Below are 17,006 nucleotides of genomic sequence, written 5' to 3'. Positions count from 1 at the left end.
GAGAAAGCTTATTCTGAAGAGAATAACCAGGGTGTGGCTGGCGTATAACTCAATAAAGAGATTGATGGGATTATATGAGTAGAAACACTGCCACTTGAAGTAAAGGTCGAGACAGGATGGACCGAAGGAAGGCTGTAGGACTTGTTGGCTTCTGTAAGACAAGATCATAAAACTGTTCAGTTGCAAACATGCCTTACACTTCAAGAAAAGCAAAAAGGAAGCTGAAAGCAACTCAGAGATCATCAGGACTGCCTCCTCCCCGGTTTTAAAGGATGGGCTATGACTGAGGTTTCAATAGGCCAGGCTGCCACAACTCAGAGACTTGGGGTGGCACCTCCCCCAAAGCAGAACTGCAGTAACAGGACCTCTGCCCAGTAGTGCTTTGAAGGCAGGATCGCTGCCCCAGTGGGTCCAGAAGGTAGGTTATTGAGCCAGAGGGTTATTCTCAAGCTTTAAGGTCTAATGAAGTTTGTCTTCATATGCTTTAGTCTTGTTTGGCACCCATCACCCCTTTCTTCCTTCCCATTTCTCCCTTTGGAATGAGAATGTTTATTCTATGCTTGGCCCACCATTATATTGTGAAAGCACACAACTCATCTAGTTTCACAGGTTAGTAGCTGAAGAGGAAATTTTCTTCAGGATGAATTTTACCTTGAATCTTGCCCATACCTTATTTAAATTATATTTAGATGAGACTTTGCACTTTAAAGTGATGCTGGAAAATTATGACTTTTGGGAGTGTTGGGATGGAATTAATGTACTTTGTGTGTGAGAAGGTCATGAATTTGGGGGGACCAGGGGCAGAATGTTATGTACTGGAGGTTTGTACCCCCTAAATTTATATGTAATCCACAGTTGCTGTATTTGGAGATGGAGCCTTTAAGGAAGTAATTAATATTGACTGAGGTCATAAGGGGGAGCCCTGATGCAATAATATTAGCATCTTTATAAGAAGAGACACAAATGAGTTCTCTCTCTGTCCATGCACTCTCAAAGAAGAGGTCATGAAAGCGCACAATGAGATGATGACCAATTATAAGGCGAGACTAGAGGCCTCCGAATGAAATCTACCTTGTTGGCACCTTGGTCTTGGAGTTCCCAGCCTCCAGAACTGTGAGATGATACATTTCTGTTATTTAAGCCATCTAGTCTATGGTGTTTAAGCCATCTATCTAGGTATGGTGGCCCTAGCTGACTAATATACTTATTTTACATTTTTAAAATTATAGTGATTTTAGTAGATATGAAGTGGATCCTTGTGGTTTTGATTTGCATTTCTCTAGTGATTAGTGAGGCTGAGTATCTTTCCATGTGCTTATTGGCATTGGTATATCTTCTTTGGAGAACTATCTATTCAAGTTTTTTTGCCTATTTTTTTTTTTTAAAGATTTTATTTATTTATTTATTTTCCCCCCAAAGCCCCAGTAGATAGTTGTATGTCACAGCTGCACATCCTTCTAGTTGCTGTATGTGGGACACGGCCTCAGCATGGCGGGAGAAGCGGTGCGTCGGTGCGCGTCCGGGATCCGAACCCGGGCCGCCAGCAGCGGAGCGCGTGCAGTCAACAGCTAAGCCACGGGGCCGGCCCTTTTTGCCTATTTTTAATCAAAGTGTTTGGTTTTGTTTGAAATTTAAGAATTTTGTGCATATTCTGAATATTAATCTCTTATCAGATATGTGATTTGAAAATATTTTCTCCCATTCTATAGGCTGTCTTTTCACTTTCTTGCTAACGTTCTTTGACGCAAAAAAAGTTTTTAATTTTGATAAAGCCCAATTTATCTATTTTTTCTTTTGTTGCTCATGCTTTAGTGTCATATGTAAGAATCCATTGCCAACTCTAACACTATGAAAATTTACCCACAAGATTTCTTCTAAGATTTTTATATGTTTTATCTCACATTCAGATTTTTGAAACCTCCTTTTTGTTAATTTCTATATACAGTGTGAAGTAGGGGTCCAACTTCATTCTTTTGTGTGTGAAAATCCAGAGACGTCTATTGAAGAGATTATTCTTTCTCAGTTGAGTGCATTTTGCAATCTTAATAAAATTAATTTGCGGTAAGTGGATAGGTTTATTCCTGGACTATCACTTTGATACTATTGGCCCATATTTCTGTCCTTATGCTGGTATTACACTGTTTTGATTACTGTAGTTTTACAATAAATTTTGAAATCAGGAAGTATAAGTCCTTCAACTTGGTTCTACCTTTGTAATGCTGCCTTGTCTCTTTAGGGTCCCTTGCAATTTCACATGAATTTGAGGTTCAGCTTCTCAATTTTTGTAAAATGTAAAATTGGAATTTTTATAAGGATGACATTGAATTTATATATAATTTGGAAAATATTGACATTTATCATATTACATCATCTTATCCATAAGTATGAGTTGTATTCCCATGTATTATTTAATTTCTATCAGCAATGTTTTGTGATTTTCAGTGTAAAAGTCTTTTATATCCTTGATTAAATTTATTCCCAGATACTTTGTTCTTTTGGAGAGTATTGAAAGTTGCTGTCTTGATTTCCTTTTTTGATAGTTCTTTGCAGCTGTATAGAAACACAGCTAACTTTTGCAGCTTCATCTTGTACCCTGCAACTTTGTGAAATTGTTTATTAGTTCTAGTAGTTTTTTTGTGGATTTTTGGGGATTTCTATATATAGGATCATGTCATCCATGAATGGAGATTACTTTTTCCTTTGCAATTTGGATGCTTTTCATCCTCCTTTTTTGCTTATCTAATTTCTCTGGTTAGCAGTTCTAGAATAGTGTCAAATTGCCATGATGTAAATGAGCTTCTTGTCTCCTTCCTGATCTCAGGGAGAAATATTTCAGTCTCTTGTCATTAAGTTTGATATTGGCTAGGTTTTTTGGTTTTTTTCTAAATACTCTTTATCATGTTGAGAAAGTTTCCATCTATTCCTATTTTTTCTGAAAATTTTTATCAAGAAAGTGTTTTGGAATTTGTTAAGTGTCCTTTCTCTATCAGTTAAGATGGCCATGTGTTTTTCCCCTTTATTCCATTAATAAATATTACAGTGATCAGTTTTTATATGTTCAACCACTCTTGCATTCCTTGGGTAAATCCCACTTGGTGATGATGTTTAATCCTTTCAACCGGCTGCTAGACTTGATTTGCTGGTATTTGGTTGAGGACTTGTTTATAAGGGATATTTGTTAATAACTGCCATTTCTTGTGATATCTTTATCTGGCTTTGGTGTCAGGATAATGCTGGTCTCATAGATTGAGTTAGGAAGTATTTTCTCCTTTTGCATTTTTTGGAAGAATTTGAGAAGTTTGGCTTTAATTCTTCTTCAATCTTTAAATATTTGGTAGAATCCACGGGCAAAGGCATCTGGTTCTGGGATTTTCTTGGCTGGGAGACTTTTGATTACTGAGTCAATCTCTTTACTTATTATAGTTCTGCAGAGATTTTCTATTTCTTTTTGAATCAGTTTAAGTAATTTTGTGTTTTCTAAGAATGTGTGCATTTCATCCTGATAACCTAAAGTGTGGGTATATACTTGTTCATGGTATTCTTTAATACTTTTTATTTCTGTATGGTTATTAGTAATGTAACCTCTTTTATTTCTGATTTTAGTTATTTGTATCCTCTGTCTTTTTATCTTTGTCAGTCTAGCTAAAGCTTTGTCCATTTTGTTGATTTTTCAAACAACAAATGTTTGGTGTGGTTGATTTTTCTCTATTTTTCTATTATTTGTTTCCACTCTAATCTTTATTTTTCCCTTCCTTCTCTCCACTTTAGGTTTAGTTTACTCTTCTTTTTCTAGTTCCTCAAAGTGTAAAGTTAGGTTATCGATTTAAGTTTTTTTTCTTTTTTAATATATGCATTGAAAGCTATAAATGTCCTCTGAGCACTGCCTTTGCAGCATCCGATAAGTTCTGGCATGTTGTGTTTTTGTCTTCATTTGTCTCCAAGTATTGTCTAATTTACCTTGTAATTTCTTCTTTGACCCATTGGTTGTTTAAGAGTATGTTGTTTAATTTCTATATACTTGTAAATTTTCCAGTTTTCCGTCTGCTTTTGATATTTAGCTTCATTCTACTGTCATTGAAGAAGATAATTTGTATGATTTAATATTTTTAAATTTATTGAGACTTGTTTTGTGGTCTAACTTATGGCTTATCCTGTAGAAGATTACTGTGCACTTGAGAAGAATTTGTAGTCTGTGTTATCGGGTGGAGTGTTCTATATGTCTGCTAGGTCTAATTGGTTTATAGTTACCACAATAAATTTATAAAAATCAAATTGAATTGATACTAACTTAACTTCAGTAGGGTACACAAAATCTATTTTTATCCAACTCTATCACTCTTTTACATTATTGTTGTAAAACATGACGTCTTTATGCATGTGTACCCAATAACTTAGATTCATGTTTTTTATGCCTTTGATGTTTAAATCCTGTGTGAAATAAAAAGTGTAGTAGCAAACCAAAAATATTGTAATACTGAGTGAATTTCCAATATGTTTTAACTTACCTAAATCCGTCTTCACATAACTTCATCTCACTTTGTGTGTACCGTAGGTACTCCATAGCAGAGTATTCCCATTTCCTCTTTCCGATCATTTATGACATTGCTGTCAGTCGTTCCGCCTTTCCATGTGATATAATTACCAAATACACTGTTACTATTTTACTTTTAAGCAATTATCTTTTAGATAAGTTATTAAGAAAAATAGAGATTTGATTTTACTTTCATTTATTACTTACATATTTTCATTTCTTTATGTATATCTGAGTTTCTGCCATATATATTTTTTCTTCTCTTTGGAGGACTTAACATTTCTTGTATGGCAGATTTGCTGGAGATGAACTACCTCAATCTTTGTTTGATAAAGTCTTTATTTCTCCTTTATTTTTAAGGAACACTTTCACTGTATATAGAATTCTATGTGTTTTTTGTTTATTTGTTTCTTTTACCATTTTAAATATTTTACTCCATTAACTTCTTGCTTGCATGGTCTCCACAAAAAGGCTGCTTTAATTCTTACCCTTTGCCTCTATAGATAAGGTGTTTTTTTCACTCTGACTTTTTTCAAGATTTCTGTCTGTCTTTGGTTTTCTGCATTTTAAATATGATATGCCTAGGTATCGATATTTTGGTATTTACTCTGCTTGGTGTTTGACTAAGTTTCCTGTATCTGTAGTTTGGTTTATGTCATTAATTTCAAAAGTTCTCAAACATTATTACTTGAAGTAATTTTTTTGTTCTACTTTCTTTCTTCTCCTTTTGATATTTTCATTATGTGTATGTTGAACCTTTCAAATTATCCTATAGTTCTTGGATTTTTTGTTGCGATTCTTTATTCACTTTTTTCTCTTTTCATTTCAGTATAGGAAGTTTTTATTTACTTTTGTTCTTAAAATTCACTTTTTGTTTCCTTGCTCATATCCAATCTACAGATGACTCCATAAAAAGTATTTTTGTTACACTGTTTTTGATTTCCAGCATTTTATTTTGTCTCTTTTTTAGAATGTCTGTCTCTGCTTACGTTACCCATATGTTCTTGCATGTTGTTTTCTTTATCCATTGGACTCATTAGCATATTAATCAGAATTATTTTAAATTATCTGTCTGATAAATCCAACATCTGTGTCGTATCTGAATCTGATTCTGAAGCTTGCTTTGCCTCTTTAGATTACGTTTTTGTTGTCTTTCAGCACATATTGTAATTTTGTTGTTGTTGTTGAAAGTCAGACATGGTGTGACATGTAATAAGGACTGAGATAAATAGCACTTTAGTGTGAGGTTTTATGTTAATCTTGCTAGAAGTTGAGCTTCATTTAATTTTTGTTGTAGTTTTAGTTCTAGAGGTTTCAAATTCTTCAAATGGCCTTGCATCCCCCACCCCATGTTGACTTTGGGTTTCTGTAAGAACTCTTTGTCAGATAGAGTCCATTCTTGTCTATAATTCTTTTACTAATGGTCCACTTTCACACTAAAGACCTGTTAGTATGGGAGTAAGGTGTATTGGAGGATAAGTATTCTGTAATCTTATGATTAAATCTCATTCGCAGTGGGCCAGAGTCCCTAGGGTGTGACTTTCACAGTTTCTTTTTTTTTTTTTGCTAACCCATTCTTCCCTTTGGTAAATCAAGAAATCTAAAGGATACTGGAGTGAGAGAAATGCTCTTCCCCAGGTGGGATAGGAATCTAGTAAAGTCCTTTTCCTTGGAAAGTAGGCCTTTATTACAGAGAATGATCTTGATTTATTCCACAAGAGTTACTTCTCCTCTCCCCCTGTCAGAGCCAGGAGAATATCTCTCCTAATTCCACACTGTGAGAATATGGTGGGGTTCCTGGAAGTAAAACTCATTGAAGTGTGGGGAGCCCAAGAATTTTTCACTCTCACACTAATCACACTCAGCCTCCAGCAATTTTTCATTAACACCATTCAATTATTCCTACTGGTTTATGGTTCCAGCATCTTTTGCTCCAGATAAGTAGTTCTTCTCTGAGTCTCTGGATTTGCCATCTTTCCAGATTTCAGAGTGATCATTTTTCCTGTAACCTCAATTTTCTGATGGATCAAAAAAAAGCCAACTGAGCTTCAATTTTTTTCAGTTTTCTCTTATTTTAAGTATGGATGTGACAGTCTCTAAGCTCTTTATATGTTGAAGTATAAACCAGATGTACTTTTTAAATTATTTTTAAATTAAATTATCTTGCTTACCAACATTTCATCTATAGTGTGTATGTAGTTGATTATTTGGACCCAGTACTGAAATTTACATGTATCTCAGTTAAGTCGCAATTTGCCTAACTTGATTCATGGATGTATTACGTTTTCCTGTTCGTCCTTCTCATCCCCTAGCTCAATATCATTTTCAAATAATTTGAATGAATTTTCTCTAATTTTATTCAAGTCACCAATAAGAAGGTTCTTCAAGACATTGTTGATGTTGTCCTATCCTGTGGCAAGCTGTCAGAGTGCGCTTTCTTAATTGTTGTCAGTACTACTTAGTATATTCTGGTATTTTCACCCAATAATATGTTGATTTACTGAATAACTTCCATTCCATGTTTTTTCTCAGTTTTTCCCCCCAGCAATCTATCATGAGAAACTTTCCAAAATACAATTCAAAAGATTACATACCCTATCTGCTTTATTATTTGATTTATTATCATTTAATACTAATAGGCATAACAGTAACTAACATTTACAGAGACTTTAATATGTGCCAAATACTGCCATATACTTTACATTTAGTATTTCAATTCTTTGTAACAACCATGCAAGTAATATCATTATCTGTGCTTAATGAAAAGGAAATGACTCTCAAAGAGGTAAATGTTATAAAAACTACAGCATCGATAGAGCCCCAAATCAATCTAATTGTTAGTGTTGGCAAATGCTGCAGTCTGTGAACTACATTAATGGTTCCTAAATATGACTATGCATCAAAATTATTTGAAGAGGTGACAAAAAGATTCAATGTGTCTGTGGGGTCTCAAGAAACCTGCGTTTTAAAAAACTGATCAAATAATTTAATGCAGTCAGACTTTGCAATGACTGTATGCTATGAAATCAGTCTTCAAGAGGAGATTTGATGCAGCTAGACCCTTGAACATTCTCTTCGTCTGTCTTTGATGACTTTTCATCCAAAGATAATGCTTCTTTATCAGTATAAAAAATGGCCTGATGCAGAAGTTACTCCATTGGCTTCACATAGCTGTTCTGACACCTTCGATTTGCTGTGCTCCAAATGAAAAAGTACAAGCCATTTTATTTTTCAGAAAGTCACTGTTCATTTTAGGTTAAGCATTCTTTTAAGTCCAAGACATCTTCTTTCATAAGTTCCATATAAAACCCCTGTGTGGTTAATCTATGTGTGCCACCACCCCACTACTGCCACATCACCGTCAGCCATTCAGCCCTCTCTGCTGTGGTCTGAACCCTGTGAACCTGACCTGAACAAGCTGCATCATGGGGGCTGCCTTGCTCTCTGGAACCATAAAGGAAAAAGGAGGAGAGAAGAGCGAGGCATTTATTCCTTGCTCTCTCCTGTTGGTTTGTTCTAGCAGTGGCTGTGTTTCTTTAGGTAAATAGCTCTGGCTGGTAGCCTTTCTTTCATGTCTCTGAATCTAATTTACTCTGGTTACATCAATTACTCCATTTCCACCTTCAGGCCAAGGGGTAAGATCTTCCAATAGCTGCTAATCCCTGGGATCCCCAACATCTCTTGTTGCTTCCTGGCTCACACTTTCCATACCTCTAAAAAATCCCTTTATTGAATTCTTTTGAAGACTTTTAAGAGCTCTATGTATTTCCTACTGAAAATTCTCCTGATACGATCCCCAGTGGCTTCCCATTGCATTTAGAATAAACCACAAACTTTGATCTTGCCCCTGAAATCCCTATGTGTATGGGTCCTGCCTATCCCTTCCACTTCCTCCTGTTGTACCTTACTTTGCCCTTCATCCTCTCCCCTTTCTTCCCGTTTCTTTAACCTGCCAAGGTTCTTAGTGCCTTTATTACCTTTCTCTACACTACCGCTGCCATGATGCTCTTCTTTCAGATCATTAAATGTCTGCATCCATCTGGTCTTTAAAATTATGATTCCCATATTATCTGCTCAAAGAAGCCTCTCCATCACCTTACTCTACTGGGGAAACAAAAAACCCAAGGAAAAATGAGTTGGAAGGTTTTAAGAGCAAACTTAATTGACCTCACTGTTTAGAAAAGGGCTCGTCCAATTTAAAGACTTTTCTTTATCTTATCAGTATACGCACCTTTGATGAATGTAGGTTGTAAAGTTCTGAAATTTTATAATAGGTAGAAGTTTTCCACAAAACCAATGAAATCTTCATTTCAAAAATAAAGTTAAACAAATGGTATTTAACCTTTTATGACTTCAACAATATTATTTCAACAGTGAAGGTTTATTTGCATAATCTACATATGTATATTCTGAACTTTATCTTCTCCTACTATCTGTCTGCAGTGTGAATGTGTCTACAAGGCTGGATCTTAATGATTCATTTAGCCAGCCCCTTAGCATACACAGGGTATCTTGTCTTTTTGTGTGATTTCCAATAAAATGTGTAAACATTTGCTTGATTTAATAACAATAGGAAAGGTATGAGAAAAAACAAAGTGTCTAGAAAAAAACTCATCAACCCACCATTATGATTTATATGGCACAATCTGAAACACCTTTGCAGTATGTTTATATAAAAAAGTCTATAAAAATGAATGGCTGGGTGGAATTCATTATAGAATGGGATTTGCATGAAAGGTGAGTTTTCTGCTAAACAAAGACACTGAGAAAGCTTTAGAAAATTTCAAAACATTGGAGACCAAGTCAGTTTGTCTGACTGACAAAAGGCCTACAGTCTCAGCTAGATAAAAACTGATGCCCTGTTCAGTACCTGGTGCAGGTACTTAGTTCAGTACCTGGTGTAGCCTTGAGACTCTCTCAGTGGCTGTCATCACCATTATCCAGAGACAAGGCACTGATCTAACTATCCACCAGTCAAAATGTACAGGTCACTTGGAAAACTCCGAGGAACAACAGAATCCACATTTAGGTAGTATACAAATCAGTTGTAATATGCTGAAAGCCTGATTGATGATATTTAGATTTGTTTATTGATCTATAGATTTGCTTATTTAGACTATGGGAAAGAGCCAGCATCCACATGTTGGTCTTTCTTTCTCTGCTTCCTCCTTTTCTTGTTGTCACAGACAAATCCAAGTTTGAGACAAAATTAACAAAGGCTGTTTATTCATAAACTTGTGGCAAGGGAATCCACTTACAGACAATTTTTTCAGCAGTGGGGAACACGTTTATTGTCACTTTTCCTTCAGTGTTTAAGAGTAAGTTCTGTGGGGTAAAAAGAGGAAATACTGATTGGCAAGCATTCTATTTAAGGTGGGATTTTAGGAAGTGGGAAGACTTTCTAATGGGTCTTCAGGTACATTTGGCAGTCCTTGGTTGGCTGCAAGGTGGCAAGCAAGCAATTTGGGGACATTTCAAATAAGGAAGTCTTATTAAACATTAAGGGCAGAAGATTCTGTGTGACCAGTCATTTCTTGAAACAAGTGGGGGTGATGGAGAGCTTTTGTGTCCAAACTCTCCCAATGGTACTTATGGTGGCGGCCATGGCAGGAATTTTGGCATTGCTCAAATATGTTGTTTTTGCAAAGCCTGAAAGCTATCACTTGAACCTTCCCTTCAAAGATCTGACTACATTTTGTGAGCTCCCTTTTAGTACTTAGAGGTGGTAGTTAAGTGAACTATAAACCTGGCTTGACAACCAGGTTGTCATGCTTCCATTTCACAAGGCATGAGCTTGAGGTTTAGAGAGTGGCTTAATTTCACACTGCTTGGAGAAGGGAGGCTGGATATGAATCGAAATCTCTTGCTTCAAAACCCAAAACCTTTCCCTAGTACTGGGCTTTGTCTTTTTCCCAAATCCAAGGAAAATGCATACTGGAGACTTTTGAGCCAGAAAATTCCAATCCTTATATTTCAGTTAAAGAGTCTGTGGCCTAGAAGCAAAAATGGACTTGCCAAAGAGCATACAGCTAATTAATGACAGATCACAGAGCTAATAAAGGTGAGGATTAACACTGGATCCCTGTGTTATGAGCTGAGTGCCTTTTGTTTGGATCGTGAATGAGGCGGCAATATGTCACAACATATTGCATGGACGTTGCTGGCCAGAAGCATGGTGTGAGCGGGAGGTAATACCTACCTCCTCAGGTTACTGTTATAAAGATTAAATGAAAAATTAATATGGGTCCAGCTCTGTCACAGTCTCTGGGACCCGCTGGGAGCTAACATGACACCCACTGGAGGACAAGCAGGACAGCAGCACAGAAGGCTCTGAGTTTGGACTTTCTGGGGCAACTGTCTTAATTCCTTTTTATGGAAGTGTCTCATTAGTGCCACATTTTGACTTACGACATACAGGAACGCCTTCCAGCAAAGCTCTTCTCACCCATAGCCCAATGCCTGTGCCAGGCTTTGCTTTGAATGTGCATAGCATCTGGATAAAATCTGAAACTGTAAGATAGTACATGTAATTTAGGTCTTGGAGGAATGCCCCTCTAGGTTTCTGCTTAGAAATGCAAAGCCGGTGGGTTTTGAGCAAGGGATACTGCTCTGCTCAGCCTCTGAGCTAGGTTTACCAGAGGGCAACAATCCTTTTTATTTAAATCAATATGCATTGATTTATAGCTGATGTTTTTGTCTTTATATATTATGTCCTCCTAGAAGGGTACCTTTGTTTTATTGCTTAAATTTACTGGGTTGCTCCAAAAGGGCACAAGCTCCTTTCAAATATATGCTGAAGGCAAGAAAAGTGCTGATTTAACTCTCAGAGCAATTCACATGTAATATTAAGCTTGGTGGCTTCATTTCTGTAGTCACCTTTCTAATTTAATGCATTCCAACATGCAAACTCTGTAACAAATCAGCCCTCAGGATTATCATCTGAATTACTGGAGGTCTTTGAAATCTGAAGTTATTCTACTCTTTTTCATGCTTCCCAACACACACACACACTCATACACACACACACACACACTCACACACCTCTTCCATTAGCTGCTCCTGCTCTGACCCTTCAAACTGACTGAGCCCTTTTTCTGTAGACTTTCACTGGTCAGCAGAGGACAGGTCAATGCATCAGCAATGACTCTGTGTGTGGGTGTGTATACATGTATATTTGTACCTTTTTCATATTCACATTATATGTACCTGTAAATTACACCGGCTAATTTTGTGTTATATAAATATCACACTATGTACAAATCATATGCCTATACAGTATATGTATACTTATATTATGATGCCCCCGAAGACTCCATAATGTTTCAAAAGTTTACATAGTCTTTGGAAGAATTACCACCTCTCCAAATTATTATAATCCTCATTTATATTTTAGCAATTTTGCAAATTCAGTCATCTTCAACAGAAATCTTTGCTTTACTTTTTAGAATCAGCATGCTACAATGGAAAGTACACACACTCGTCTGGGGGTAAGACTCAATTCCATAATTTATTGGCTGTGTTGCCTAGAGCATGTTATTTAACTCTCCTGATCCTCAACTTTCATGGTAGGAACAGGGGATTAAAATTTACATTTCAGGAGGTTATTGTGAGAGTGAGATATCTCTTAAGCCTATAGCACAATGTCTAGACTTCAGCAATGCTTCAGAAAGTGAATTTCCCTTATTGCAAAGGTAATAGGAGGGCCTCTTAGGCTGCAGAGAGTGGGGAGAGGACCACTGTGGATTCTGTCCCTGGCCCCAGCTCAGAGAGGCCGTTGAGATTCTCCCCTCTGCAGCCCCGTGCCTCTCACCCACAGCCAAGCGGAGAGAAGGGAAAATAGATGGAAGGTGCTTTGGAAGTCAATGTGCTCGTAAATCCCAGGTATTATTCTTAAACAGATGGCTAAGCTTTTGATGGCCCAGTCTCCTAAATCCTCAGACCTGCCGAATTTCTTAGTACTGGATGCTTATTAACACGCTGAGGAATTCTTTTGTTCCTAGTTTTTCTTCTGCTCCTGGCTATCCCCATTTCTGCCTTTCCTCATCATTTGGGAGCAACTCTTTCCCTGAACCCCAAGACGGGCTCACTTCTGCTACTGGGGTTCCTGAGCAACGAGAGGGTAGGAAGACAAGTGAAATGAGAAGCAAAAAAGAAGCTTCCCCATTAATCCTCTAGGCTTTCTTTTAAGGTGGGGGCTCAGACTTCTCAGATTCTCTTCCTTTCCATGTTCTTGCCCTCCAGTCTCCTAGGGCTGCTGCCCTTTACTCCTCATCTGAATGGCCAGCACCCAGCCACCCTCCCAGAGATGGATCAGGCATGGCCTCTCCCATGAAGGCTTCAGAAACCTCTGTGACCTGACACTTTCTGACTGGATTAAATTCCTCCCCTATGTCATCTCCTCACCATTTCCTTGTCTTTCTCTCTAGAAGATGAGCTGTTTTGAGGACATAGACCATGGTCTTGGTCTCTTTCATCTCAGGACCAAGCATATGGCTGTTGCTGAACAAACACTTGTGTTGACCAAGTCAGTTGCTACTGGCAGAAGCAGAAATGGGTATAGACTGTACTGGGGTAGAGGTTCTGTTAGTTCTGTTCACTCTATTAGTTCCAGTGTTGAGAAAGTGCATGGAATACAGTGGGCTCTTAATATCTTTTGAATATATAAATGAAAAGACAAAACCAGTATTTCATCAGATGCATCTTTTTAAAGATTTATTTAACAGCTTTATTGATATATAGTTCATATACCATATAAGCCATCCACTCAACATGTATAATTCAATGTTTTTATAGTATATTCACAGATATGTGAAACCGTTCTCACCATAGTCAATTTCGGAATATTTTCATCACCTTCAAAAGATATTCTGTACCCTTTAGCTATCACCTCCTTCCCCACATCCTCCTCCTCCAGCATAAGCACCATTAATCGACTCTATCTCTATAGATTTATCTGCTCTAAAAATTTCATATGAATGGAGTAATATACCATGTGTACTTTATGATTAGCTTCTTTCACTCAGAATAATGTTTTCAAGGTTCATCTAGGTAGCATGTATCAGTACTTTATTTCTTTCATGGCTGAATAACATTCCATTGTTTAGATATATCACATTTTTTTTATCTATTCATCAGTTGATAGACACTTGGGCTGCTAAGAACATTCAATTATAAGTTTTTGTGTGAATATATGCTTTCATTTTTCTTGGGTTTATACCTAGGAGTGGAATTGCTGGGTCATATTGTAACTATGGGTTTAATTGTTTGAGAAACAGTCCAACTGCTTCAAAGCAGCTGCAACATTTCACATTCTATCAGCTGTGCATGAGGGTTCAGATTTCTTCATATCCTCATCTCACTTATAGATTTTTTGATTCCAGCCATCCTAGTGAGTATGAAATGATATCTCATTGTTGTTTTGATTTGCATTTCCATGATCACCAATGATCTCAAGAATCTTTTCATATACTTATTGATCATTTGTATATCTTGGAGATTTGTATATGTTGGAGAAATGTCTATTTAGATACTTTGTCAATTTTTAATTGAGTTTGTTTTTTTAAATTATTGTCATGAGTTATTTATATATTATGGATATTAATCCTTTATCAGATATATGATTAGCCAATATTTTCCCCATTCCGTGGTTGTCTTTTATTTTCTTAGCAGAGACCTTTGAAGTATGAAAGTTTTTAATATTGATGAGGTCCAATTTATTTATATCTTTTGTTGTTGTTGCTTGTGATTTTGGTGTCATATTGAAGAATCCTTTTCCAAATCCAAGGTCATGAAAATATACTCCTATGCTTTTATCTAAGAGTTTTATAGTTTTAGCTCTCACATTTAAGTCTTTGACTCATTTTGAGTTCATTTCTGTATATGGTGTACTAAAATTATAATTTCATTCTTGTGCATTTGGCTACCAACTGCCAACAACCATTCGCTGAAGAGGCTGTTCTTTCCCGATAGTATGGTCTTGGTACCCTTATCGAAAATCGTTTGGCCATAGATGTATAGTTTTATTTCTGGATTCTCAATTCTACTCTATTTATCTATGTCTATCCTGAGCCAGAACCAACCTGTTTTGACTACCATTGCTTTGAAGTAAGTTTTGAAATCAGGAAGTGTGAGTCCATTTCCATTGTTCTTATTTTTGAAGATTATTTTGACTATTTTGGGTCCTTTGCTATTTTATATAAGTTTTAAATTCAGTTGTCAATTTTTACAGAGAGCTCAGCTGCAATCTGATAGGGATTATGTTGAATCTGTAAATAACTCTGGGGAGTATTGCCATCTTAAACATGTTAAATCTTCTGATCCATGAATATGGGATATTTTCCCAATTATTTCGATCTGTATAATCTCTTTCAAGAATGTTTTATAGTTTTCAGATTATAAGTTGTGTACTTCTTTTGCTAAATTTATTATTATTTCAATTTTTTGATGCTATTCTAAATGGAATTGTTTACTTAATTCCATTTTCAGAGTATTCATTGAAGGTGTATAGAAATATATTTGATTTTTGCATATGTATCTTGTATTCTGCAACCTTGCTGAACTTGTTTGTTAGTTCTAATAGATTTTTAGTGGATCCCTTAGGATACACACACACACACACACAAAATCTTGTCATCTGCGACTAGAGGTGGTTTTACTTCTTCCTTTTCAAATTGGATGCCTTTTATTCATTTTTATTGCATAATTGCTCTAATTAGAACCTCCAGCATAGTACAGAATATAAATGCAGACATCTTTGCTTTGTTCATGTTCTTGGGGAGAATGTATCAATCTTTCACACTAAGTATAATGTTAGCTGTGGGTTGTTGGCAGATGCCCTTTATCAGGTTGAAGATGTTCCATTGTGTTCATAGTTTGTTGAGTGTTTTTATCGCAGAAATGTATTGGATTATGACAAATATTTTGCATCTATTGAGATTACCATGTGACTTTTTTTTGTTCTTTAATGTATTACATCAATGGATTTCAGATGTTGAACTAAGCTTGCACAATTTCATCAGAAGCGTCTTGCGTTTTGAGAGGAGCCAATTATGGTTTAAACTTGACATTTTATGTTTAAATGTTCAGCACCAATGCCCCACTGCCCAGTCTTTACTCACTATATACATGTGCCTCTGAGTGCCCTCTTATGTACTCTATCCATGATGTTTAAGACCCTGATTGTCACAATTCCTGCTTCTCCCCGTGCTGCCTCCTCTTGCCCTTCTCCCCTTTTCCCGACAAATGTAAACATAGGTGTATCTGTCCTCTAGCTCCTCTTCTGGTCCTCATATGTTTTCCCCTCTCCAAATTAGATAATGATGTTCCGATGTTTTACAGAGGTTTACCTTGGATCTTGTCCTTTTTTCACTTCTTATTCCTCTTCTTTTCTGACTTCCTTTATCCCTGCACTCACTTGTTCACCTTATCTTTGCAGCATATTAAGAAAAACCTTTAATGTAACCTTAGAAAATATCACCACCCAATAACACTCTCTGTGTACTAACTATGTAGCAAGTACTGAGCTTGGCATCAGGGAGACAGAAGGGACAAAAACAGTCCCTGCCCCCTAGTTGCTGGCTTAGAGCCCCTCTCCTCCCCATGTGGTGTGGACATCAGCAGCTTTGCCACCTCCTGGGAATAGGCTGGACATACAGGATCACAGGCTACATCCCAGACCTACTGAGAGGGAATCTGCATTGTAACAGAGCCCAGCTGATTGGAGTGCACATGGACATGTGAGAAGCCTGTACGGAGTCTGTACATAACAGACCAAGAACAGTGATCAGTGCACAACTTGCTTCTCATCAGAACTGCCTTGTCCCCTTGTTTTTGTATCAAAGAGCCCTAATTTTTCTACCTTGGGACTAAAAAGATGCCACACATGATAACATCAGCTATTTTTTATCCCATAATACAACTTGACTTTTATTTTGTAAGTAGATTTGTTTTTGCTTCCTTCCCTTCTCCTAAAATACTCAGTCCCATTTATACAGCTGTCAATTACAGTTATTAAAGTTTTCAGTTGGAGACCAGGAGAGGCCGACTCTGGAAGCATTCCAGAATGTCTCAATTCAGAGTTGGCTTAGGGGTGGGGTATGGAGTATACCAAGGAATGAGTGAACAATGACACCAGCTGCTTGGCACACCCAGGAACCAGTGTCTAGAAGTAAGGAAAATGTGATGAAGAACTATAATGCCATTAGATAGGTTGCAGACTCGGTTCAGTGAACTATAATGCCATTAGATAGGTTGCAGACTCCGTTCAGGCTGCGTGGTTTTACTAACTCAACCAAGCCCAAATCTCAACCCGGATAGGCAACTCTATCCAAGCTTCTTAGCCTTTGTTCTCAGCCATCTTCTCCAACTTTCCCTCATTCCTTAAAACTCCCACTTTCCATCTCTCCTTGTTACTCACTAGTACTGGTATGTATTACATTTTCTCCTCTTGTTTCTGTGCTCACTTTATTCTACAGAT

This window comes from Ceratotherium simum, chromosome 9 (genome assembly GCF_057802395.1).
Source record: "Ceratotherium simum simum isolate JZ-2026a chromosome 9, ASM5780239v1, whole genome shotgun sequence".
Lineage (NCBI taxonomy): Eukaryota > Metazoa > Chordata > Mammalia > Perissodactyla > Rhinocerotidae > Ceratotherium > Ceratotherium simum.
The sequence above is the reverse complement of the archived record's forward strand: the minus strand, read 5'-3'. Positions refer to the sequence as shown.